Raw genomic sequence first — 26,597 nt, forward strand, 5'->3', positions numbered from 1 at the left:
TGCTTTGCTGATGGGGAGGGAGTTGAGTGCCGGCAAAAGAGGCTTTGCGTGTAGCTTGTGGCACCCGTGGTGGGGGTTGCCTACCCCGGTAATACAGTGTGTACAGTTTCTAATACACTTCAGATGGTGTACACAGTGAAATGGATCAGACTAATCGTCTGGTGAGTATCTGTCCCCGTCCTAATTTAGGTCCTTGTAATCTGATGCCTGCATCATGAAGAACCACACACTGAGACTGTGTTCAGATACGTGATAATTCTTTATTCTTCCTGGTTACACAGGGTATTATATGTGAGTGAGTTATGCTACGTGGGAGTGCAGCACTAACATAGCGTTATCAAGACATTAGTAGCTTGTGATTGGCTATGTCCATATAAGGTGAGCTTCTTCCAGACCCTTAGGTGTCATCTTTTGGGTGTAGTCTTGGAGTGAACCCGCCATCTTGATTATACATTCTTGCATTCGATGGGAGGGGGTGCTCCTGGTGGCCATTTTGAGCAAGGAGTTAATGAAGCACTGCTTGTATACACAAAAATATAGACTTTGTTAGTATAAAAGCTAGGAATAAAAAATGGGCATTTTACCTAATCCACCACAGCCCCCCCTTAAAATGACTATTTTCAACTGTTCCTAATCATCCTAACTCATCTGTCCGCATGTGCCTTGGAAATCTTTTGTGCTGCATGTTAGACGGGTGATGGCTTTTCCATCACCCCCCTTGCCACAGACTTTGCACATAAGGAAGTCAGATGCTGTCCCTAATGGCATTATACTTCACAGGGAGGGACTGCAATGGAGTGTAAGGTTTCTCATCTGCCCCATCAAAATCTCCTCCTTCTTGGTTCAAGAAGGTTGAGGTGCTATTTTCCACAGTTTTCTACACTAACTTCTTCAGACGAGGTAGAATGCAACAAATCATCAGAGCGAAGATGATCAAAATAATGAAAAGAGCTATACCTACTTGGGCTAAAATATTTTTCCACCCACTCATCCAGCTAAAATATTGGTCCCATGGGTCTGAGATACCTGAATTCTTCTTCAGCTCTACTAATGGGCCTTCCAACTTTTTGATGGCCAGGGTGACCTTACCATTTGGGGGCTAATTGGTCAGAAATCCCCTGTAGGGCATCTCTGCTGCAATTCACAAACTGCTGCTGGTTGTAATATATGTAATTTATCCAGTAGACATTTTGTTGACAGTGATTATGGGAATCAGAGACTCAAAACCTGCCTTTACTTGGTCTCGGGCTTTAAACTCATCTGGGACCCCCCTTGGGACCCCTATGGCATCTATAGACAAATGTGGGTCAAAACTTCCCTCAGGAGCACTCCTCTTTCTCCTACGGTTGGGTGACGGTTCAAGGTGTGGGGGAGATGGATCATATGGGAGGATGTGGAGGGGCATAATGACCTTTGCCAGGGCACACTCTCAGTTTCAGTTCCCTTCTAGCCTTGTCCTAATTTTCAAATCCCCACAAATCCAGTACACATCACCGAGGGACTGGACCTGGTTCTGTACCTGCCTTCCCGGTACATTACTGTAGGTCGAGCAGTAACTTTCTGTGAAATTACCCAGGAACCTCCCCCTTCCTTGATAATTTGAGTAACAGGTATAGTTCCCTGGGTAAATGGTGATGCCTTCTCTTGGCCTTGGGGTTTTGGTAACTATGGGGTAGTCTTTTTTCCACTTTTCACATGAGTGGTTTGTTGTTGTATTAGTGAACAGGCTAAGGAAGCACTCCTCACTTTCTTCAGGTATCGACAGTGGAACAGTACCCAGGTGTGGCCTAGCACTACCACAAACATAGCAGTTAGTCTTTTTATGTTTGTCTGCGCTGTACTTCATCCTTTCTAGCCACAGATTGATGTCAGAAAAGCCAGTTGTCCTCAAAGGTGGGATTTGCCATCACTACCATGTCATCTAGGGTATGGATGTGGGATCTAAGAGGGTTGACTGCCGGCTGAGGGGGTTGCCAGTCTGTTGAATTATACATGTCTTTTAGTTGGAACTTTCCCAGCGGCCCTCCTATACCCCCTGACACCCATGTTCCTAACACATATATACATGCGGGCTAGGGTTCTCTATAGGTAGGGTAAGGGGCATGTTGTGGCCTGTTCTCCCAGTGGATAGGCATGTAGCTGTTTTTGACAGGGTCATCCTTTTTAACAAGGATTTCCCATTCTTATCTGTTCTATTCAGTGCACTCTGTGGTTTGTACCCCCAGTCTGCTCCTGTATTCCACCCCACTGACCCCTAATAGTCACAATTCTGTCCCCAGTAACTATCAGTGACACATATATAGGTGGATGCATACAGAGATCTGTGTCCAGGGGTGTTATACCAGTTACATTGCCAGGCAACATCTAAGGGACAGGAGGCTATACTGTAGTAATCAAAGGCGAAAGTGGCCACATGTGTGTTGGATGAGTTGTACCAAAATCGTGTGATGCCCTCTTTTTTTATGATGGCCACTTGTTGAGTGATGCCCTTTTTTTATGATGGCCACTTGTTGAGCTCCCACCAACCCCACCAGAAAAAGGATATACAATATGCACATCACGATGCAGGCAGTGTCTTGTCCTCAGAGGTTGGGACTTTCTTGCAGTGGGAGGCATGGATCCAAGTGTTCTTCCCAGCCAACTTGACAGATGTGGTTGTGGTCAGCAGGACTTGGGAGGGACCATCATATCTTTACCAGAACCCAATCTCCAGGCAACAGTTGGTGTGTTCCTGTATCTAATTCAGGATCTGGAATGGAAGAAAACACCTGGGTATGTATTCGGGTTAATTCTCGTGATAATGCGGTTACATAGTTAGTCAACACATCATACTGCAGTTGTTACTGTTGTGGAAAATAATAATAAATAATAAGTCTAGGGGCTGAACCAAACAAAATCTCGTAAGGGGATAGGGAGTGTTCTCCCCTTGGTGTGTATCTGATGCTGAACAGGGCAATGGGCAGACTGTCCAGCCAGCTCATACCAGTCTCGTGGGCCACTTTGAGCATTTGGGTTTTCAAGGTGCCATTCATTCTTTCTACCTTCCCGCTACTCTGGGGGTGGTAGAGTGTGTGAAACGCTAAGGTAGGTCCCAGTGCAGCCCAGACTTCTTTGGTTATTGATGCTGTAAAGGCAGGTCCTTAGTTGCTCTATCACTTCTGGGACCCCGTACCTACATACCACCTCAGTGAGGAGTTTCTTAGCAGTCGTTTTAGCGGTCATGTTGGTTACAGGGTAGGCCTCTGGCCACCCGGAGAACATATCTACCACTACTAAGGCGTATTCAAATCGTCCACTCTTTGGCATGGATGTGGTCAATTTTTATCCGCTGGAAAGGGTACAAGGGCTTTGCCAGGTTACAGAGTTACATATAGTAGGTGAGGTTGAAAAAAAGACACAAGTCCATAAAGTCCAACCTATGTGTGTGATTATATGTCAGTATGACATTGTATATCCCTGTATGTTGTGGTCATTCAGGTGCTTATCTAATAGTTTCTTGAAACTATCGATGCCCCCCTGCTGAGACCACAGCCTGTGGAAGGGAATTCCACATCCTTGCCGCTCTTACAATAAATAACTCTCTACGTAGTTTAAGGTTAAACCTCTTTTCTTATTTTAATGAGTGGCCACAAGTCTTGTTAAACTCTCTTCTGCAAAAAAGTTTTATTCCTATTGTGGGGTCACCAGTACGGTATTTGTATATTGAAATCATATTCCCTCTCAAGCGTCTCTTCTCCAGAGAGAATAAGTTCAGTGCTCGCAACCTTTCCTCATAACTAATATCCTCCAGACTAGGGATGAGCCGAACACCCCCCTGTTCAGTTCGCACCAGAACATGCGAACAGGAAAAAAGTTCGTTCGAACACGCGAACACCGTTAAAGTCTATGGGACACGAACATGAATAATCAAAAGTGCTAATTTTAAAGGCTAATATGCAAGTTATTGTCATAAAAAGTGTTTGGGGACCCGGGTCCTGCCCCAGGGGACATGGATCAATGCAAAAAAAAGTTTTAAAAACGGACGTTTTTTCAGGAGCAGTGATTTTAATAATGCTTAAAGTCAAACAATAAAAGTGTAATATCCCTTTAAATTTCGTACCTGGGGGGTGTCTATAGTATGCCTGTAAAGGGGCGCATGTTTCCTGTGTTTAGAACAGTCTGACAGCAAAATGACATTTTGAAGGAAAAAAATAATTTAAAACTACCCGCGGCTATTGCATTGCCGACAATACACATAGAAGTTCATTGATAAAAACGGCATGGGAATTCCCCAAAGGGGAATCCCGAACCAAAATTTAAAAAAAAAATGATGTGGGAGTCCCCCTAAATTCCATACCAGGCCCTTCAGGTCTGGTATGGATATTAAGGGGAACCCCGGCCAAAAAAAAAAAAAAAAAATGACGTGGGGTTATGGATTTTAAGGGGAACCCCGCGCCAAAAAAAAAAAAAAAAACGGCGTGGGATCCCCCCAAAAATCCATACCAGACCCTTATCCGAGCACGCAACCTGGCAGGCCGCAGGAAAAGAGGGGGGGACGAGAGTGTGGCCCCCCCCTCCTGAACCGTACCAGGCCACATGCCCTCAACATTGGGAGGGTGCCCAGAACTGGACAGCATACTCTAGGTGCGGCCGGACCAGAGTCTTGTAGAGCGGGAGAATTATCGTTTTATCTCTGGAGTTGATCCCCTTTTTAATGCATGCCAATATTCTGTTTGCTTTGTTAGCAGCAGCTTGGTATTGCATGTAATTGCTGAGCCTATCATCTACTTAGACCCCCAGGTCCTTTTCCAACCTAGATTCCCCCAGAGGTTCTCCCTCCAGTGTATAGATTGCATTCATATTTTTGCCACCCAAATACATTATTTTACATTTTTCTACATTGAACCTCATTTGCCATGTAGTTGCCCAACCCATTAATTTGTTCAGATCTTTTTACAAGGTTTCCACATCCTGCTGAGAAGTTATTGCCCTGCTTGGCTTAGTATTGTCTGCAAATACAGAGATTGAACTGTTTATCCGATCCTCCAGGTCGTTTATGAACAAATTAAACAGTATTGGTCCCAGCACAGAACCCTGGGGGATCCCACTACCCACCCCTGACCATTCTGAGTACTCCCCATTTATGACCACCCTCTGAACTCGCCCCTGTAGCCAGTTTTTTTAATCCATGTACTCATTCTATGGTCCATGCCAATGGACCTTATTTTGTACAGTAAACGTTTATGGGGAACTGTGTCAAATGCTTTTGCAAAATCCAGATACACCACATCTACGGGCCTTCCTTTATCTAACTGGCATAGGAGGTTAGTAAATTGGTTTGGCAAGAATGATACTCCATGAATCCATGCTGATTACTAGGGATGAGCCGAACCCCCCCCCCCCCCCCCCCCCCCCCGGTTCAGTTCACACCAGAACCTGCGAACGGACCGAAAATTTGCGCGAACTTTAGAACCCCATTGAAGTCTATGGAACTCGAAAGTTCAAAATCAAAAGTGCTAAATTTAAAGGCTAATTTGCATGGTATTGTCCTAAAAGGGTTTGGGGACCCGGGTCCTGCCCCAGGGGACATATATCAATGAAAAAAAAGTTTTAAATACGGCAGTTTTTTTCGGGAGCAGTGATTTTAATGATGCTTAAAGTGAAAAAAAAAGTGAAATATTCCTTTAAATATCGTACCTGGGGGGTGTCTATAGTATATGTAAAAAAACCCAAAAAGGGCTTAACGCTGCGCTAGAAACCCAATAATTGATTGGTAGCTAAAGGGATTATCCTTTACAGACTAAAAACACATTAATAAAAAACAAGGTTTTAACCCAAATTACCAAAGCAGCCAGCATAAAAAAGTCAGACACATACTCTAGATAATAATAATAATGTTATGCAGCGCTAAGGACAACCAATAAATGAAAATACCAAAATTATTGAAAATTATTAAAACATAATATCATAATTAATAACGTGAAAAATTACCATAATTATTTATGACCACTGTAGGATATGTGTATAATGAGATACTGCAATTGATAGTGTCAAATAAACCAAAAAGAGCACATAAAAAGTCCCATCACAAATAGTGCGATTAAAAAAATTCATATATAAAGTTCATAAGCGAAAAAAGAAGAAGAACTAATCCAAAATCCGTGATAAAGGAAATCCAATCTCCCAAAAAGTGAATACACCCAAGTGGATATGAGGCTCCTTACCGACTCAAAAGACCAACTAAGGTCTATCCAGGCATATGGGAGATTACAGGTTTCCCAATAACCTATACCAGCATCTGGGTCTGTGGCTGAGGCTGTAACTCCTGTATCATCCTTTATTTATCCAGATGATACCCCAGATGATCCTGACAATGACTTCAGAATAGTGACTCCAAATGACACAGGAGGGGGCAGGAACCGGAGCGATTATGAAGTCCAATCTCTGCTGCACATCTGGTCAGATGAGATGATATCCCGTCGGCTGGATGACACCTTCAGGAACAAACAGGTCTTTGAAGAGATCTCACTTAGACTGATGGAGTATGGGATCAACAGAGACTGGAAGCAGTGCAGAAGAAAGTACAAGAACCTTGCATAGACCGAAGATCGGAGGGAGGCACGGCATGTCTCGGATGGAGGGCGGGTGTTGCAAGATGGTGATTGGGGTGTCTATAGTATGCCTGTAAAGTGGCGCGTGTTTCCTGCCCCCCCAGTCCATTACCAGGCCCCTTGGGTCTTGTATGGATATTAAGGGGAACCCCTGCACCCAAATTAAAAAAGGGAAAGGCGTGGGGCCCCCAGGCCCTATATACTTTGAACAGCAGTATACAGGCGGTGCAAACGAGACAGGGACTGTAGGTTTGTTGTTAAGTAGAATCTGTTTGTAGTTTTGAACTGGTACATTTTTAAAGTGTAGCTCCAGCCAAAAAATCTATTTTTAAGCTTTTTGGAAAACATAGGGAAGGGTTATCACCCTTTAACATTTGTTTTGTTGTCTGTGCACCTCTTCAGAAGATTTCACCTCACTTTCTTTCCCAATGACAAATGTCTTTTGAAAATTTGGGTTTTTTAGTGAAACAAGGATTGGTGATAAAGCATCAGTGAAGAGGAGACACGTTTTTCCCATATTAACTTACAGGAGAGAATTTCCCTTCCTAGGGGTAGATTTCATCTCACTTTCTGTTGTCTCCTTCCGTTTGCAAGTAGGAGTCGTTTGTAAGTTGGATGTTTGAAAGTTGGGGCCTGCCCTATATACTCTGCAGAAATTGGGGTCTTAGGTGTCGGTGTTGCCACAACACTGTAAGCCCTCAGTTACTCTTGGTGAGCGAAGGAATGGGCCCTGCTGTGAAATATTAGATCAAGAATTGTAATTACATGCACCTGTTGAACAGAGGTAGAAAAATTGGGCCTTTGGTGGTGTTGCCACAACACTGTAAGCCCTCACAGTTACTCTTGGTGGGCGCAGGAATGGGCCCTGCTGTGAGATATTAGATCAAGAATTGTAATTACATGCCATTGTTGAACAGTGGTAGAAAAATTGGGCCTTTGGTGGTGGTAGTGGTGCTGGTGCCACAACACTGTAAGTCCTCAGTTACTCTTGATGGGCGCTGGACCGGATCCTGCTGTGAAATATTATATCAAGAATTGTAATTACATGAACCTGTTGAACAGGGGTAGAAAAATTGGGCCGGTGGTGGTGGTGTTGCCACAACACTGTAAGCCCTCACAGTTACTCTTGGTGGGCGCAGGAATGGGCCCTGCTGTGAAATATTAGATCAAGAATTGTAATTACATGTCCCTGTTGAACAGGGGCAGAAAAACTGGGCCTTAGGCACTGGTGCCACAACACTGCAACCCCTCACAGATGCTATAGTTGGAGCGCAGGAATGAGCCCTGCTGCAAAGTATTGCATCAAAAATTGTAATTACACGCCCCTGTTAAAAAGGGGCTGAAAAATTGGGCCTTAGGCACGGTGCTGATGCCACAACACTGCAACCCCTTACAAATACTCTAGTTGAGCGCAGCAACGAACCCTCCTTGCAAAATATTGCATCAAAAATTGTAATTGCATGCCCCTGTTAAACAGGGGTTGAAAAATTGGGCCTTAGCCACTGTTGGCGGTGCCCAGAACCAAAAATATTCTTACAAGCTATCAGCATGATCATTGAGGAGGAAGAGGATAGTCACTCAGCATAACAGGATAGTCACTCAGCATCAGCATAGGCACTCTTGAAGGGATCTGACATTTCAAAAAAAATTATTCGGTTACATCAGCATCAGGTGCTTGGTAGCTGGTGGTGATCCTAGACTGATTCATTTTTATGAAGATCAGTCGATCGACCGAGTCGGTGGACAGGCGCACCTTGTGATCGGTTACAAAGCCTCCAGCAGCACTGAATGTACGTTCCGAAAGAACGCTGGATGCAGGACAGGCCAGTAGCTCAATTGCATACTGTGCAAGCTCTGGCCAGTGATCCATCCTCAAGACCCAGTAACCCACAGGATTTTCGGTGGGAAAGGTGTCCAAGTCAGATATTTCCCCTAGGTATTCCTGCACCATGTAAAACAGACGCTGGCGATGGTTGCTGGAACCGATCATACCTTGGGGCTGCGGACTAAAAAATTGTCTGAATGCATCGGTGACGGCCACCTTCTCCACCGCTCCTTCTTTGACTGGCCGAAGCCTCAGCAACATATTGTCCAGGAACAGGAGTTTGTAACCTCCCAGTCTCTGGGAACGCGTTGCACAGATCTTTCTGCAAGGCCTCCCGAAGATTTTTCATCCTCTGCTCCCTCTGCGATGGCAAGATAAGGTCCGCAACCTTACCCTTGTAACGTGGATCACGGAGGGTTGCCAGCCAGTATTGATCCCTCTCCTTGATACCACGAATACAAGGATCCTTCCACAGGCTTTGCAGGATCAGGGAGGCCATGCAGCATAGGTTTGCTGAGGCATTCGGTCCAGAGTCCTCTGGGTCACTAAGGATGACATGATCCGCAGCCACCTCCTCCCAGCCACGTACAAGTCCATGGGTTTCTTGGGACTGTAAATGATCCCTTAAAGACAGCTGCTGATGCTGAGTGCCAAGCTCCACCTCCATGCTGACACAATCCTCCTCTTCTTCCTACTCCTCCTCGTCCTCTTCCTGTGTGATCGGTGGGCACGCAGGAACACTGTCTGGATAAAGGGGGCCTTGAGAGCTAAGGAAGTCCTCCTCTTCCTGCCTCTGTTCTGCCTCAAGTGCCCTGTCCATTATTCCACGCAGTGTGTGCTCCAACAGGTGGACAAGGGGGACAGTGTCACTGATGCATGCACTGTCACTGCTCTTCATCCTCGTGGCATCCTCAAATGGTGACAGGACAGTGCATGCATCCATGATCATGGCCCACTGGCATGGGGAAAAAAAACAAGCTCCCCTGAACCTGTCCTGGTGCCATAGTCGCACAGGTACTCATTGATGGCCCTCTGCTGCGTGCAGCCGCTGCAGCATGGCCAATGTTGAGTTCCGCCTGATGGGCATGGCACAGATTAGGCGGTTCTTGGGCAGGTTAAATTCCTTTTTGGAGGTCAGCTAGCCGTGCACTGGCATTATGACCTGCGGAAATGCACACAGACTTTCCTGGCCTGCCTCAGGACATCCTGTAAGCCCAGGTACCTGCCCAAGATCCGCTGCACCACCAAGTTAAGGGCGTGAGCCAAACAGGGCACATGGGTCAGTTGTCCCTGTCGGAGGGCAGAGAGGAGGTTGGTGCCATTGTCGCAAACCACCATACCTGCCTTAAGCCGGCGTGGCGTCAACCACCTCTGAACCTGCCCCTGCAGAGCTGACAGAATCTTTGCCCCAGTGTGGCTCCTGTCCCCCAAGCACACCAGCTCAAGCACCACATGGCATCTTTTGGCCTGCGTGCTTGCGTAGCCCTTTGAATGCCTACGGAGCACCGCTGGTTCCGAAGACAAATCAGCACAGGAAGAAGCCATGGAGGAAGAAGAAGAGGAGGGGGTGGAGGAGAGAGGTGTGGCAGAATCACCACTAGTAGTATTTTGGAGGCGTGGTGGCGGAACAACCTCAAACACTACTGCACCCTGTCCTGCATCCGTCCCAGCTGCCAGAAGTGTCACCCAGTGCGTGGTGAAAGATAAGTAACGTCCCTGCCCATGCCTGCTGGACCATGAGTCAGCGGTAATATGCACCTTACCGCTGACCGCCCTGTCCAGCGAGGCCAAGACATTACCTTCCACATGCCGGTAGAGAGCCAGAATCGCCTTTCGTGAGAAAAAGTGCCGTTTGGGAACCTGCCACTGAGGAACCGCACATTCCACAAACTCACGGAAGGGGGCAGAGTCTACCAACTGAAAAGGTAGCAGTTGAAGTGCTAGCAATTTAGCCAAGCTAGCATTCAACCGCTGGGCATGTGGATGGCTGGGAGCGAACTTCTTTCGCCGCTGCAGCAGCTGGGGCAGGGAAATTTGCCTGATACAATCTGGCGTCTGTGTGCGATAGCAGATTGCCCCCAAGTACTTGGCTGTGACATACCTAATTCTACACCTTCATTCCTCTCAGTGCAGGTCTCGGAGCGGACTGAAGGTATAGTGGGGTTGGAGATCCCAGCTGATGAGGAGCAAGGAGAGGCCCCCCTTGTTCTTTGGTGTGGGTCTTTTAGGTACACTTGCCAACGAACTTCATGGCAGGTCAACATATGTCTGGTCAAGCATGTGGTGCCCAAGCGGGAGATGTTTTGGCCACGCGAGATACGCTTGAGACATATGTTGCAAATAGCAGCGTTGGGATCTGATGCACTCGTCTCAAAAAAGGCCCACACCAAAGAACTTTTGGAATAACGTGCAGAGACAGCAGTAGCGCCCTGCACATGCGGAGCTCTGCGGTGTGATACAGTCGGTGTGCTGTCCTTAAGCTAGCCCCTGGAGGGCATCCTGCCTCATTGGTGATGTGTCTCCTCCTCCTCTCTCCTATCAGGCACCCACGTGGAGTCAGTGACCTCATCATCCCCTCCCTCCTCATCACTGGAGCAAAGCTGGCAGTATGCTGCAGCTGGGAGAACATGACTGCCAGATTGCTGTCCTTCTTGGGCACCCCCCCTCTCTGGGCTCACGTTACTGCCTTCTTCTAGCTGGGTACCATCATCGGAGCCTTCAAAATGCTGAGCATCCTCCTGGAGCATGTACCCAACACTGTGGTCAAACAGTTTGGGGGACTCCTCAGGAGGACATGGTGGAGCTAGGGAAGGAGTGACTGAAGCCATTGAGCCGAGGGAAGAGGCCGCGTTGCCAGCTGCTTTGCCAGACAAAGTACCCTGAGCCTGGGTGAGAGAGGATGAGGAGGATAAGGACGGCTTGGTCATCCACTCTACCAAGTCTTCCGCATGTTGCGGCTCAACACGGCCAGCGTGTCCCACGGCCACGTGCTGATGAGGATGCACCGTGTCCACGACCAGCACTGTTGCCTCTAGACACAGAGCCTGCTTGTCCTCTTTTATTGGCTTGTGACTGTCTGCCTCTCCTCGTTGGCCTTCCAGACACACTAATGGCCTGCAGTGAGATGTAGCTGCACAAAGCTGGGATGTGTATATATATATATACTGATACTGCAGCTAGCAGAATCAACTTCCTGCCTGTAATATTATTAGTATGAGAACACCAGCAATTGTCTTCAGGTAGCTTTAGGTGCACACTGTGCAGAGGACGCAGTACACTAACTGTAAATACTGTAGCTGCCTGCCTGTGGTATTAATAAAGGATCAGAAGAACACCACCAATTTTATTCAGGTAGCTGTAGATGCACACTGTGCAGAGGACACAGTACACTAACTGTAAATACTGTAGCTGCCTGCCTGTGGTATTAATATAGGATCAGAATAACACCACCAATTTTATTCAGGTAGCTTAGGTGCACACTGTGCAGAGGACACAGTACACTGACTGTAAATACTGTAGCTGCCTGCCTGTGGTATTAATATAGGATCAGAAGAACACCACCAATTTTATTCAGGTAGCTTTAGGTGCACACTGTGCAGAGGACACAGTACACTGACTGTAAATTCTGTAGCTGCCTGCCTGTGGTATCAATATAGGATCAGAAGAACACCACCAATTTTATTCAGGTAGCTTTAGGTGCACACTGTGCAGAGGACACAGTACACTAACTGTAAATACTGTAGAAGCCTGCCTGTGGTATTAATAGGAGCAGAACCACAGCAATTGTAAATACTTGTAAATACTGTAAAGAAATGGGCAGAATTCAGCTCCAAAAACCTTAACACAATATGGTACCAACATCCCTAAAGTTTACGAAAGACAAAAACCTTAACACAATATGGTACCAACATCCCTAAATTTTATGAAAGACAAAAAAATGGGGATAGGGGACTTTTAAGGTACATTTGATAGGAAAAGTAAACATACTAGAATCTAAAAATTTCAATTGTTTATTCCAAAAAATTTATAAAAAGTGAGAGTACAGTATATAACACAGTCATAGGTACATATACATTTGCCTATTAATGACAGCGAGACAGACTGCAATCACATACAAATAAATAAATATTATGCCCCCAACTTTCGACATGTTTAGCCGATGTAGCTTCATCAGGAAAGGGACACAATAGTTTATTTAGTAATCATAAAAACATAAATTTTTCCAGCTATTGGTGTATGAAAAAAGAGGAAAAAAGAAGAATATAAAGTTAGTGAATGGCATTTTTTATTTTCTATTATAGATCAATACACAAATGACTAAGAAGAAAAAAAAAACAAACAAAAAAAACAACCACCCTCCAACCCCCCCCCCCAAACAAAAAAGAAAGAGGACCTCCCATACCTAAGGGGCATAAGAGTGTACTCGAATGGTGTTTCTCACAGGCAGATTGACATTGCTTGTCCCCACCTTGGTCCCAGGATAACCAGAACTCCCGTAGGGGGATGTTGTTTTTATCCGAAATCACAAAATGATGCCTGTAACACGCAACGTGTATTCAATATATATGTGATTTAAAGAAGGGGAGGACACGTCCAAAACAGGCCCCAATTACACATGAACTTACCTCCAAAGTAGAAAAGCTTTACATAAAATATTTACTGGGAGCTCATATGGGCGAAGTAAAGAAATTTTCCTTAAGTTAGTATGGCTGTGTGCAAGTTGCACTTATATCGAAGACATTCAATGATGGTAACCCCTATTTACGAAAGCCCCCAACACATAGCAGTCATCACCAACCACAGGGCAGTGGAGGCGTATAGGGCGTAGGAATAGTCAGCAAACGCAGCCAATAGTCAAAAAATTCAGCTTCAAGGTCAAGCCTATCAATAAAATAGCAAACAGAAAAGTAATATTAAAATAAAAGCTACAGACTGATGTCCAAGCTTTAATAAATATTGAGGGGGATTAGCATACCACTAACTAAGAGGTTCTTACCTGTGACAACCGCCCATAACACCTGAGCTCCCAGAGACTTCCAGCATAGCAAACGCCATGATGGGTTTAAATATCCCCCCCTGTTGGTGCCAAAACACGTCACACTGTGAGTGGGCGTGTCTGTAGGCTGTACTGTATGGTAATACACACCCTCAGGGCGGGCATGCAGCAGAATATGGGAACCCCAATGCAAGGAGGTGCCAATCCCGCTACACACCCTCGGGCGTCCGTACGGGGATCCATGGCAGAGAAGGGAACCAAAATAAGGGTAGTGCAGCACAAATGGATGTGAGAAACAACAAAAAAGGGAAAAAAAAGAGAGAAAGAGGGGAAAAGTGAATACAGTAAATAATCACGTGTGTACGATATAACTCCTTAAAGAAAATTTACATAAATCAATAAGATCAATACCCACAAACATGGAATATTCTACACAAGATATGTTACATTTTAAATGATAATAATACCTCATTGTAAGAGAAAGAAACTGGCAGACTCCGTGTCAGAGAGACCCTCTCCGACACCAGCCCAGTGCATGCACATCAGGCTCTCCAAAATTCCAGGGTGAAATACGGAAAAAAAAAAAAACACAACCAAGAAGGTGTGGTGGCAAAAAAGGAAATGCAGGCCCATTACAAGAATGGTTTATAGCTTATTCCCTCATTGAGCTCCGGGTGCCGAGTCGCCTGTAATGAATAAATCCATCTTGTCTCTAAATGCAATAACTTTTTATCCATGTCACATCCACGTCCCTGTTGAGGTAAATGCTCCAAACTGAAAAAAACAGTGGTTTTAAGATTGAAATTATGGTATAGCCCTACATGACGGCTAATATCTGTTTCCATCCTATGTTTTGAGATTAGAGCGACATGGTCTCTTATCCTACAGTATAAAGGACGTTTCGTTTTGCCTATATAGAAGGCTCCACAGGAGCATTTCATTAAATAGACTGAGCCCACTGTTTGGCAGTTGGTCCTGTGTTTAGGGGTCCATATTTTATTGTCCGGGAGTGCAGCACTTCTTCCCTCAAGAATGAAGGAGCAAAAATTACACCTACCACAACGGTAAGTGCCAGGTATTTGGGGTCTGGCTGTGTCTGTGACTTGATAGTGGTTAGCCACCAAGATGTCCCGGGACCTTTTGTATGTGATTTCCGGATAGGGCTTAACAAATTTTGAAATTCTTTGATCTGCTGTCAGCAAATACCAAAATTTATTGTAGATATTTCGTATCTTTTTATGTTGTCGATTGAATTTGGTTATGATACGTGTTGATGTTATTTTCTTATGTCTAGGTTTGTAAAACAGGGCATGCCTATTTTGGCAGTTCACCCTATTGAACGCCTTCTTCAGGCATGTCCTACTGCATCCCCAGTTAGAAGTCGATCACGCAGCATGTTCGCTTCCCTCCGAAAATCATCCTGTTGCGTGCAGTTGCGTCTGATTCGTAAAAATTGGCTATACAGTATGCTTTTGATCAGTCTCTCGGGGTGTGAACTAGTAGCGTGTAACAAACCATTGCCTGCTGATGGTTTTCTGTATAGGGTGGAGCATAGTGCCCCGACTCGCTTATAAAAATTCTCACGTCTAAGAAAGTGATTATAGACTGATCAAAATAGGTAAATTTGAGATTATAGGTGTTAATTTGCAAACTCTCCCAAAATTTTAATAAACTTTCCTTTGATCCTGCCCACACCATCAGGACATCGTCAATATAACGATTCCATGATAATATCTGACTGATCTCTGCCGATATGGATTCATCCGAGAACAAATCCCATTCCCACCCCCCTGGTACAGGTTTGCATAAGAGGGGGCACATTTGGCCCCCATAGCAACTGCCTGCACCTGGAGGTAGTGGGAACCCTTGAAAGTAAAGATGTTGTGGGTCAAAATAAAACTCAATAACTCTAAAACAAATTCATTGTATTTCTGAGAGTCAATGTCACGTTCAGCCAAAGATTCATGTATAACCTCAACCCCCCTTGTATGCGGTATAGAATTATAAAGGGCTTCTATATCTATCGCGACCAGCCAGGAACCCGGGGGTAAAACCAATCCATTCGCGATCTTCAGTAGTTCGATAGTGTCCTTTACATATGAAAATAAGCCCTTAACATGTGGGTACAAATATTCATCCACTAATTGGCTTGCCTTTTCTGTTAAAGAGCCACACCCAGAAATTATGGGACGGCCCGGGGGACAGGACAGACTTTTGTGCACTTTAGGTAATGCATAAAAAGTGGGAGTGGTAAAGTTCGTCATGTTCAGGAATTCAAAAGTTTTTTGGTCTATAATACCCCTATTTTTAGCCCTTGCTATGATGTCTCCATATTTGATCATATAATAGTTAATATGGGACGCTGGGACAGATCTGTACCAAGTTCTATTTAGGATAATGTCGTAACACATTCTCTCGTATTGGTCTGTGTCCATGATAACGAGGTTACCCCCTTTGTCCGATGACTTTAACACAATGTTTTGGTTAGAGCTAAGATTGCGTAATGCCTGTTTGAGATTTTTTGACAAATTAGATACCGAGCCACACCGCCAATTAGTGGACTCTATTTCCTTGGTGACTTGGATCACAAAGGCCCAAATATTGGAATTCCCCTGAAGGATCGGGAAAGACCTAGATTTGGGTTTGTACATTTTAGGTGTACCAAAGGAAAAGCTGCGGGATGTATTCAAAAGAAAAGGTCGGGCAACCAGGGGCTGAGTATGAGGTACTCCAGCCCCCGCCCCCGAAGGATTAAATACATAGCCCGCCTCCTCAGGGTTACTCTCGTCCCACATGTCCATCAAGTCCTGTAGGGCTCTCAGATCCTCAAATGTTACACCAACCAAGTTCGAATTAGGTTCACATGGATGTTCAACTGTACTAGATTTCTTGTCATAGAGCACTTTGTACATAAGAGATGTAGGTCCTTAATTAGCTCAAATTTGTCTGCATCCTCATCCGGGCAGAATGTGAGGCCAAGTTGAAGCACTCTGGACTCATCCTCCGATAACGGATAAGATGACAAATTGATGATATCGAGTTTGTCCCGATTATGCATACATACAGAACTGGGGCAATCTACTTTAAAGGCTGATTTGCTCGAGTAGATGTAGGCATTGTGGTGGATGTACGTTTGGAGTCACTGACGTTAGAGGTGAAGATGGGCGCTGTGCGCAAATCCAAAGGGGGGCCAGACGTGGAGGGACGCTGTTCATTGAGCTGCTGGGACATAGGGCCCGCAGGTGTTGAAATGGGATTAATTTTTGTTGTAGGCGTGGTCAACGTCACTGATGAGTGATTAAGTACATTACTAGTCATCTGTCACGTACCTGGTAGGTAGAGCCCGGAATGCAGGGAACGACCTCTTGTATACCTCTGACTCGGGAACCCCTGGTAGTGCTGACAGGGGCTCGAGAGTACAAAGGGGCACAAGTGCCTGACTGGAACACTGGAGTAGAGGGCTGGATCCTGTAATTAGCAGGGAGGTGCACTGTAGTCCCGTAGCAGGATGCAGACAGCAGGGAGGTGCACTGTAGTCCAGCAGCAGGATGCAGACAGTAGGGAGGTGCACTTTAGTCCTGTAGCAGGATGCAGACAGCAGGGAGGTGCACTGTAGTCCCTTAGCAGGATGCAGACAGCAGGGAGGTGCAGTGTAGTCCCATAGCAGGATGCAGACAGCAGGGAGGTGCACTGTAGTCCCGTAGCAGGATGCAGACAGCAGTGAGGTGCACTGTAGTCCCATAGCAGGATGCAGACAGCAGGGAGGTGCAGACAAGCTGGGTCAAGGTACTGGCGGGCAGATCAGGTACAGAAGGGCAATCCAAAAGAATAGTCAGAGTCCACGCCAGAATCGGGGCAGGCAGCAAACAGGGAAGTCAGGAACAAGCCAAGTAGATACTAGATTCAGGTAAACTGGGTAACAAGGCAGCAGGGGTCTCAGGAAACGCTGTAGACCGGACAGCAAGGAAGCAAGGCATCAGTCTCCTTTAAATAGCCCCATCTTGGCGCCAAGTGCTGTCACAAGGGGTGCTTTTAAACAAACTAAATTGACCTCCGAAACAAAGCTATCCCATGCCTGACCACAATAGACTGTCATTGCCAACCCCACTCACCCAGGTGGTGTCACAACGGAAAGAAAGGAAAAGAAGAACATTGAAGACCAGAAAGGCACGCACCGAAGCTGAGTCCAAGAGGGTCCAAAGACCCGCTGCCAGTTAATACAAAAAAGGAGAGAAAAAATTAATTTTCAATATCATTTACATACTACAATAAGACATGGTCCTATGTTTTTCATGTATACAGTAAATAGTATTGCAAAAACATGAAATCTGATCTATGGAGGCTGAATTCAAAGCAATGAAAATATCATGGGTGTGTTATCCACCCTGAAAAACAACAAAGAAATGGGTAGAATTCAGCTCCAAAAACCTTAACACAATATGGTACCAACATCCCTAAAGTTTAGAAGACAAAAAAATGGGGATAGGGGACTTTTAAGGTACATTTGATAGGAAAAGTAAACATACTAGAATCTAAAAATTTAAATTGTTTATTCCAAAAAATTCATAAAAAGTAGAGAGTACAGTATATAACACAGTAATAGGTACATACACATTTGCCTATTAATGACAGCGATCATTAATGACTATTAATGACTGTAAGCGATCTCCAGCTCCCATTCCTGAATGGCCAGAAACTCCAAATCTTCCTGTGTCCAGTGCCCTTCCGAGACATTCAGTCTTCGCTCTCTGTGCTCCATTATTTCCTCCAAACGCCACTCCCGATCACTCCCAAAGTCAGGGTCCCTGGACAGCCTCCAATACAACAATCTCAGGCCATCATAGTCAAAGCCTGGGGCTGTCATCCGTTGACCACGGGCACTCCTACATAGGGCTCTGTAGCTCTCGTCCAACCACATCTCTGCCCGGATCAGCCTGCTTAACTCAGCTGTCTACTCCTGCTTTGGTTGTTCCCCCAATAACAGCATTCGTACTTCATATTTATATAAATTATTCCTGCGCTACCTTGGAAAACAGTGGTGCACATGGACAGCTGCAAACACTGAGTGGGATCAAACAAAGCCCATGGGTAGTGTAAAAAATATAAATAAAAAGTGCTGCGCTGGTCCAGTAAGGTGTAACTATGTGATAGTGTGCGGTAAGACAAAATATACAGTAAAAAATGGAGGGGTGTATGGGTAGTGTGTCTGTCTGCACAGTATCCTGTGAAAAAAACCAAGCGATGTAAAAGAGTGAATATCTATCCTGTATCGGTGCAGTGTGCGCAGGGAACCAATAGGGATAATCCTCTTGCACACCTAGTGCTAATAGAGCTTGTGCAGATGAACCTTAAAGTGCTATAGTGTCACTGTGCAACCCGTATCAATAAAATGTAATCGTAAAATATGTGTATAAAGAAAACAAATAATAAATATCACAGAAATAACATATGCAAAAAAAAAAATATATGGATAAAGAAAGTGCAGATTCTGCAGGGTGAATATATATGGACACAAAGTGAAAAACTATACAAAATAAATATTGTGCAAAAAACGCATCAGTGCAACATAGGTTGTGGCATCACTCTATGCGACCCAGGTAGAGAATGCTACTAGAAATATAGCTGTGTGAAGTCCAAACCAAATCTTTGCAAGTACAATGAAGCATATGTGCCAGTGCAGACTCAAAGGAGATATTCAGTGATCCTTTTAAAAAATCCAAATGTGTAACAAACAATCGGTGGTGTCCCGAAAGAAAGAGGGTGTCTATCCTCTTCGTGCTCAAACACACACAGATAGGTAGTGGCCCCTTACCTTGCGGCAATGGGACAACCGCATAGAGTGTAAATGGAGGAGATGGTCTCTCTTTGGGGTCCCCGGGGCCGGAGCCGATGGTCCCTGCACTTTAGTCCCTCAGTACCAGCATCAACAATAGCAGAGTCAACATATGGAGGAACAAAAAAGGGGATGCCAGATAGTGTAGTATTTTGAGCAAGACGATACTTTTATTCAAGTCAACGGCATGTACTCACATGGAGCAGATGTACATCCCATGTATATCCTACGAGCGGCGAGCTCGTCAATCCAGATCTGTGTCAGTGCCTATCCCGTCCCTACGCGTGACGTCACCCAATCACGTGACTTGGGGAGGCACATTCATGTCTTTAAATAGTTTTAGCATTATAGTGAATGGGCGGCCATTTTCCTATGGCCCGGTGTGATGTCATGGCGGCCATGTTTGGAGAGATCAGTCTCAATACACGTGCGCAGCCATTTTCTTGGTTAGAAGGCACATTAATAGTGCCGAGGGCTGAGGTCTATGCTGGATCAGCGGCCATTTTCTTGTGGCCAAGTGCAGTGTGCCGGCGTCCATGTCTCAAGAGATTATATCTGCGGCTGTAAACTGAGCATTGCTCATGCCTTAGACGCCAGTGACACGCTGCTGAGACTGTGTAGCCGCAAATAAAACTATGGGGAACTAGTTGACACAAACAGTGCTATAAATATAGCACCTTTACGTGGCGGCTCGATAAACCTAATACTGCCGCAGGTAAATCGCACATACAGCCGCAAATATAAAAAATATTTTAAAATATAGAAAATGTAATGTTAACAGGGAGATGGGACTAGCGCACAGCGCTTTTTATTTAATAAGGATATAAAATAGAAAAAAATGGAAAAGATATATAATATAAAACTGGGGGATAGGACTAGCGCTCAGCGTAATGCTCTATAACAGCAGTAAAGAGCATTTAACACTGGCTCGCATGTATTAATAAAAACAATTCCATAGTGTCCCTAGTGGTAGACTAATAGGTAACACCATGTGGGAACATTCCAATATGATGAAAATATATACATATGGGCTCTATTAATGTGTATAGGACGGGATAGGCTCTGGCAGCTAAATCACAATCCTTACATGCAAGAACCGTATCATATATTAGTAGACATTGTATCTTTAGTATATGTCCACTCATAATAAATATAAAACCTAAAAAACTTTTTTAAAAAAGGGGATCCATACACAGAAATAAAAACAAGAAACTAATAGTACAATATATAAAAGAGGATACGGTTATGTAAATAAAAGGGAAGATAAAAATTTCCTGGGGAGAGAGCTCATCTTATGCAAAATACATATAAAAACACTAGAAGGTATAGGGAAGGAGAGAGCAGGGGGTGTATAAAAACAAATATTTAAAAATCACTGATAAAACAGTTAAGATCGAACTCAATATTCAAGCCTCTGGGTAAGAAAGTATCTAATGTGTATATCCATTTGGATTCTAACTGGCTAAGGGTCCTCACCTTGTGTCCGCCCCGCCAGTGTCTAACATATGGTTCTATTCCCCAGAATCTTAACTGAGTGGGGTCCTTGTTGTGGTGCACCAAAAAATGTTTCGACACACTGTGCTTGTCATATCCTTTGAGGATATTTTGCACGTGTTCTTTAATGCGCACCCTGAGTTGTCTTTTCGTGCGACCTATATATTGTAGGCCGCAACTACATTCTAGAGCATAGACGGCTCCTTCCGTATTGCAGAATATAAAGTTGCTGACCTCATATGATTCTCCTGTGCTAGTGGACGTAAAATGAAATTTTTTCTCATTTGGACGTTTCGTTCTTAAACACGCAAAACATCTTTTACAAGGAAAAAAGCCTTTTCCAGTAAAAAAGGAAAATGTTTTCTTTGGTGGGTCGACTACGCTCTTAACTACTTTATCCCTGATGGTAGGTGCTCTTTTGTATATGAACCTTGGGTTGATAGGTAGGGTGTTATATAGATCTCTGTCTGCCAGAAGGATGTGCCAATGTTTTTTGATTATTTTCTCTACCTTCTTATACTGTACATTAAAATCCAGAATAATAGGAGTTACTGTCAGTGATGGCTCCTTTTTGATTTTCTCTTTGATTAACTCATTCCGATTCATTTCCGTCACTTCCGTGATTTTCTTCCTGATATACTTTTGATCATAGCCCTTTGTGACAAACCTCTGGCCTATTTTTTCTGCTTGATCTAGAAAGGTCTCCAAGCGGGTACAGTTGCGTCTTACCCTCATTAGTTGTCCCTTGGGTACATTAAAAAGCCAGTTTCTGTGGTGGCAGCTTTCAATTGGCAAATAGCTGTTCCTATCCATGTTTTTAAAGTGCGTTTGTGTCCATAATTTAGAATTTTCTTGTATGATATCTAGATCAAGGAATGTTACATTCTTTTCACTTATTTCCCAAGATAGTTTGATGTTCCTGTCATTTTCATTTAATCTTTCTAAGAAACAGGTCAGCTGATCAGAGTCTCCTTTCCATAATATAAACACGTCATCGATGTATCTTTTGTAAACTATCAACTCCTGGGGTCTGTTGTTAAACACCTGTTCTTCTTCCCACTGGGCCATGAATAGGCCTGCTACACTCGGGGCGAATTTTGCTCCCATTGCCACGCCTGTCTGTTGATGGTAGTAGCTCTTATCATACCAAAAGTAATTATTCTTAAGGCAGAACTCCAAACATTTTATTATAAACTTTCTTTGTGTGCATGGGAGTGTAGTGAAAGATCTTAAACCCCATTTCACAGCCTCGCATGCTTGGTAGTGGAGTATTATTGTGTATAGGGAGGACACGTCTGCAGTTGCCATAATCCATGGGCCCTCTTCTCCAGGGACCTCTTCTATGATCTGTAGCATTTCCTTAGTGTACCTCAAATACGCTCTCGTGCTCTGGACAGCTGGTTGCAGGAAGAAGTCTATGTATTCACCTATTCTAGCAGTCAGTAAATCTATTCCGTTCACTATTGGTCTTGGCGGTGGGTCTGTCTTGCTTTTGTGTATTTTCGGTAATGAGTATATAATAGGAGTCCGACAGGAATCTGGTAATAAAAAACGGGCTTCTTTCTTGTTTAAAATGTTTCTTTTTACTCCTAATTGGACCACCTTTTCGAGTGCTCTTCTGCACTTAAACATGGGATTGCTCAATATTTTATTGTAGGTGGTTTCATCTCTCAACATGTTCATCATGCTCTCATGATATTGTTCTTTTGATAAAATCACAATCCCCCCTCCCTTGTCTGCTGGTCTTATGACCAGATCTTTACGTCGAGTCAGTTTACAGATACCACTTCTGATGTAGCTGGGTTCCTCTTTCTTCTTTATCTTTGTCACGGAACGTCCCACACTCCGCTTGAGTGCTTCCGTCAGTATACCGCTTCCTAAGTTCTAGGACACGAGTCCAATGGATCTGGCTATAGGAACCCCCAAGAACTAGACAACACCAGTCTTGGACTACATCAGGACTAACTTTATTTAGAATCAAAATGACAAGACTTTATATGCCGTTGGAACCTCCTCTAACAATACAACTGTAACCTAATTAACATGAGCTAATTATCTAATCCTTTATACAGCCTAGGTGACTGAGACATGACCTTTCGCCCAGACTTGTGGGCACCGAGCTTCACACAGTAGTATAAACACAATAGCTGGAGCTAATTACAATTAACAATACAAACATAACCTAATTAACATGAGCTCCAATAGGAGTCGTCCCGTCTCCTACATTGTATAGAGGACAATGTGATCAGCTCATTCAATTAACAGGTTGCGTTCAGAATCAACCAAACCAATAATAGTCTCTACATACATCCTGGGAGATATTGTGGACAAATATAACTGTCCCATTTTAAGTAGTCCAAGATATATTTTCTCACTCACCCTGTGCCAGGATGGCACAGGGTGACTTAGACATAAGATGTATTCTGAGTTCCACGGGCCCTCCCGTCACAATCTTCAAATCTTTAATATCTTCTAAAACCATCTTCTTAAAAACCTCTATAAATTTGTTGTCTCTTACAGGTGGATTAAAAACCAATTTATTTCTTAAGGTACTGTGTAAAATTCCATCAATATCTCTCTCCCCATATCTTTGTTTGGAAGGATTTCCTAGAGTATATTTCTTAATATTGAATTTCCTCACAAATTTCTGGATGCCTACATATGTCTGAAATTTATCTAGGTTCTTAGTCGGTGCATACTTTAACCCCTTATCCAAGACCCCTATTTCTTCATGCGTAAGCGATTGACCACTTAGGTTAAAAATGCCTTCCCCTTTCACTCTCTTTTTCTTTTGCTCTCTCTTGCCAGATCGTTTTCCTCTTTTCTTTCTTGACTTCTTCTGGAGCTTCTTGTCTCTTCTGTACCCCTCGGTGGGTGGTTCTCCCTGTCCCTGTCTAAAAAAGGCCTGGTGTACTCAACCCCACCTTGGTGTGCCTGATATTGTCTGTCGTAGTTATTTTCATCTCGATCCGTGAGTGGAGCATAGTGATTGTAGGTGGGTATTGGGCTTCGTTCGTGATGTCGAAATTCCCTTTGTTGTAGTCCTCTTCTCTCTCCATACCCATAATCCTGTATGGGACTCCTACCTCGTGGGCCATATTGTTCATATGCAGGTCTTCTATCGTCTCTGTATTCGTAGGGTGGCCTTCTCTGTTCTCTATGATCCTGGGGTGGTCCTCTATAGTCCCTATGTTCATAAGGGGGTTTGTGCCAGTTGTTCCCATTCTGGTGTCTCTTATTATTCTTCCAATAAAATGGTTTCCTACCCCCTTGTTGTGGTGTCCGATCGTTGTAGTGTGGTCTTCTGGTTGCCTGTTGGGGGGTATATATTTAGTGATTTCCATATCTCTCCTCTTGAGTATATTGTCTGGGTGTTCTTCCCGGTGTCATTCCTTCATTTCCCTCTCTTGGATCTAAGTATCCTCTCCTGGTGGTGTTCTGTGTGGGCGGTTCATGAGTCTTTTGCGAGTAGACTCTCACCTGTTTCTCTGGTGTTGAGTATGTTGAAGTTGCATCCGCTTTTCCCAGTTGGCTTTGCCATTTAAAAACCTGATCATTCTTAAAATCATTAATATCCCTGATATATTTTTTGCTCTTCCTCTGCTGTACCTCTTTATCTTTCTTAGTTAGATCTTTATTTAATTGTGTTGTTAATGTTTTAAATTCTGCTGTATCCTTAAATGTTTCTAATTCCTCTCTTATTTCAGCTATATTCTGGTCAATGATTTTGGTTTTTCTGCGTTTCCTATCCAATAGGAAGCCCAATAGTTCTAAACCTTTTTCATTAAAGAATTTGAACCACTCGTCGTTTGACTCCTGGTCCATTAATCCATCATTTGGGGGTACGTCCCATCTTAACCTCCTCGGTACGATACTTTCTGTTTCAAAGGTGCTTACATCCCACCATAGGCTTATTTTCTTTTCCATATTATGCCCTAATTTTCTCATCAAACTTTCCAAGTTTGCATTCTTATTAGTGTGAGTATTGGTGGTGTTAAAGACCTCTTCTAAATTTCATACTGCGACCAGTACCTTACATGGATGGAGGGGAGAACTTTTCCCTGGTGTTGCTGCTCGAGAGCTAGCGCTTTCTTCCAGAGTTCGCAGTGGATAGAATCAGACCATCCCAGCAGAACCTGCTCTGATACTGGTCCTCTATGCTGTATCTGCATCTCTCGCAACCTCCTTCTGAATTCCTCTTCCATGGTGGCTGGTATTTGTACCTCTCCTCTCCTTTCAGTTGGTGCTGTTGTGACTTCTGCTGCTGCAGCACCTCTTTGCTGTAGCCAATTTGCCTCCACAGCCACTATAACTAGGTCTATGATCTCCGTTGTAGGGTTAGGACCATAATGTGCCAGTCTTATGTTAACTCTTATGTTATGTCTTATGTCTTTTAGCTTAGAAGACACAATTCACATTATCACAGAAAACCACCTCACAATAGCAGAGTTAATTAACACAAACAACAATATGTGGAAGACTCTTAGAGCCCACACTAGCCTTATTTACAATAAACACATTATAGCAGACAACAGACAGGTGGAATATGGCATATACAGGGTTCCCAAAGTCTTTGTGTCTTGGGCGGACATGGACCTGAATCCAAAGTAGCACCACCTCAAGGGTCCCCAGGCATACAGCTCACAAAGAGCACAGTTCCCCCAAATGCCAGGGCCCATAATCGGTAGGCAAGAAGCTAGCATTCAGTCCCCTCCAAAAGTCTCTGTCCCGGCTAGGTCTGTCACACCATTTGTCCTCGAAGTCGATGCTTTGGAAATCGCAATAGGGGCTGTGTTATCCCAGCAGCAAGGAGCCAAGGCCCTTCTTTACCCGGTGGCTTTCTTCTCTCGCAAACTCTCTGCGGCTGAGAAGAATTACGATGTGGGAGAACGGGAACTTCTGGCCATCAAGGCTGCTTTAGAGGAGTGGCATTACCTACTTGAGGGTGCTGCACATCTCATTTTGGTCTACACAGACCATAAAAACTTGGAGTACTTAAGAATGGCCAAGAGATTGAAACCAAGGCAGGCAAGATGGGCGCTTTTCTTCTCCAGATTTCAGTTCCACATCACATACAGACCTGGCTCCAAAAACATTAAACCAGATGCACTCTCCCGCATGTTCAATGACTCCGGAAAATCCTTACTTCCAGACACCATTCTTCTTCGGGAAACTTCCTGTTACTTCAAGGAGATCTCATATCTCGAATAAGGCAAGCCTCTGTGGAGTTGACTCCGTCTGCTGAAACCGATGTAAGGGCACAAGATGGCTTGTTTTGGCACAAGGGCAAAATTGTGGTCCCAGAGGGCTGGAGCTCTGCTACGGCCATAAGTTGGCCGGACATATCAGTGCTCTGAAGACGGCTGAACTGATAAAGCGCACGTTTTGGTGGCCTCAGCTGGTAAACGACTGCAAGAGTTTTGTGGAGTCATGTAATACCTGCTCCCGAAGCAAGAATAGCCGAGCGAGAGCCTGGGCTCTACTGAAGCCTTTACCTGTCCCAGAAAGACTCTGGAAAATTATCTCAATGGATTTCATCGTGGAACTCCCTCAGGCAGAGGGCTTTTCTACTATCTTTGTCGTAGTGGATAGATTGTCCAAAATGGCTCACTTTCTGCCTATGAAAGGCACACCTTCGGCTATGAAGACTGCAAAGATTTTTTATCAAAGAAATAGTGAGGCTGCATGGAGTCCCGGCCAGTATTGTGTCTGATCGAGGTGTCCAGTTTACCTCAAGGTTTTGGAAGGCTCTCTGTCAGGTGTAACTAGAATCTTCAGGGCCCCGGTGCAAGAAACCATGAAGGGCCCCCACCAGGGTTGTTGCTAGGTCTACAAAAGATCTCGGGCTAGAGCCCATAG

At 44.4% G+C, this 26,597-nt stretch overlaps 1 long non-coding RNA gene across 1 annotated transcript in view; it reads right to left on the reverse strand.

Annotated features, from left to right (window-relative positions):
* Positions 1–240: 240 nt before the first annotated feature.
* The window catches only part of LOC141112336 (uncharacterized), a 37,891-nt gene continuing 11,534 nt past the window's right edge, over positions 241–26,597 (reverse strand). The window contains exon 2 of the long non-coding RNA XR_012236577.1: positions 241–2,749. This is a non-coding gene — a long non-coding RNA (uncharacterized lncRNA). The remainder of the gene's footprint in view (positions 2,750–26,597) is intronic.

The sequence above is a fragment of the Aquarana catesbeiana genome, linkage group LG11 (genome assembly GCF_042186555.1).
Source record: "Aquarana catesbeiana isolate 2022-GZ linkage group LG11, ASM4218655v1, whole genome shotgun sequence".
NCBI classification, from domain to species: Eukaryota; Metazoa; Chordata; class Amphibia; order Anura; family Ranidae; genus Aquarana; species Aquarana catesbeiana.